General features: G+C 38.7%; 1 non-coding gene across 1 annotated transcript; it reads left to right on the top strand.

Annotated features, from left to right (window-relative positions):
• The first annotated feature begins 771 nt into the window (after nt 1-771).
• LOC137220246 (U6 spliceosomal RNA) lies at nt 772-878 on the top strand. The gene has a single exon (XR_010941559.1). It is a non-coding gene; the product is annotated as a U6 spliceosomal RNA (small nuclear RNA).
• Nucleotides 879-1558: the final 680 nt, after the last annotated feature.

The following is a 1558-nucleotide window of genomic DNA, read 5'->3' as shown; positions in this document are numbered from 1 at the left end:
TTCTTATTGCTCCATGTTCTTGCCTTGGAATTGTCCTACTTTTAAATTTTCTCCAATCTAGTGGGTAAGCAATGGTTTCTCATTGAGGTTTTGATGTGCTTTTTCTGCTTCCCAATGAGGTTGAACGCCATTTTAAATGTACATTGGTCATTTGGATTTCCTCATTAGTGGATTCTCTTGCCCATTTTTCTATTGAATTGGCAGTATTGCTTTTGGGTTTTTTTTAATCATTTGTAACAATTCTCTATGTATTCTGAATATTTTGGTTAAAATTGTTGGAAATATGTTCTCCCACCCTATGGTTGCTTTTTACTATCTTAATAGTGTATGTCAATGAAGGGAACTTAATTTTAATGACATCAACTTTATTGATCTTCTCCTTTTAGTTAGTGCCTTTTGCATCATTTTTTAAAAATTTATTTATTTTATTTATGTATTTTTGGCTGCATTGGGTCTTTGTTGCTGCACGCGGGCAAGTGAGGGCTACTCTTGGTTGTGGTGTGCAGGCGTCTCACTGCAGTGGCCTCTCTTGTTGCGGAGCTCGGGCTCTAGGCATGTGGGCTTCAGTAGTTGTGGCACGCGAGCTCAGTAGTTGTGGCTCGTGGGCTCTAGAGCACAAGCTCAGTAATGTGGCACACAGGCTTAGTTGCTCTGTGGCATGTGTGATCTTCCCAGACCAAGGCTCAAACCTGTGTCCCCTGCATTGGCAGGTGGATTCTTAACCACTGCACCACCAGGGAAGCCCTGTGTCATGTTTAAGAAATCATTTCCCTGCTCCCTTTGGCAGCACATATACTAAAATTGGAACGATACAGAGAAGATTAGCATGGCCCCTACACAAGGATGACATGCAAATTCATGAAGCATTCCACATTTTTCCCACGCACATATGTTCACCTAATCTATGACAAAGGAGGTGAGAATATACAATGAAGAAAAGACAGTCTCTTCAATAAGTGGTGCTGGGAAAACTGGACAGCTACATGTAAAAGAATGAAATTAGAACACTCCCCAATACCATACACAGAAATAAACTCAAAATGGATTAAAGACCTGAATGTAAGGCCAGACACTATAAAATTCTTAGAGGAAAACGTAGGCAGAACACTCTTTGACATAAATCGCAGCAGGATCTTTTTTGACCCACTTCCTAGAGTAATGAAAATAAAAACAAAACTTAACGAATGGGACCTAATGAAACTTAAAAGCTTTTGCACAGCAAAGGAAACCATAAATGAGATGAAAAGACAACCCCAGAATGGGAGAAAATATTTGCAAATGAAGCAACTGACAAAGGATTAATCTCCAAAATATACAAACAGCTCATGCAGCTCAATATCAAAAACACAAACAACCCAATCAAAAAATGGGCAGAAGACCTAAATAGACATTTCTCCAAAGAAGATATACAGATGGCCAATAAACACATGAAAAAAATGCTTAACATCACTAATTATTAGAGAAATGCAATCAAAACTACAATGAGGTATCACTTTACACTGGTCAGAATGGCCATCATAAAAAATCTACAAACAGTAAATGCTGGAGAGGGTGTGGA

This window comes from Pseudorca crassidens, chromosome 2 (assembly GCF_039906515.1).
Source record: "Pseudorca crassidens isolate mPseCra1 chromosome 2, mPseCra1.hap1, whole genome shotgun sequence".
Classification (NCBI taxonomy): Eukaryota; Metazoa; Chordata; class Mammalia; order Artiodactyla; family Delphinidae; genus Pseudorca; species Pseudorca crassidens.
Note: the sequence above shows the minus strand (reverse complement) of the source record. Positions and strands in the feature narration are given on the sequence as shown.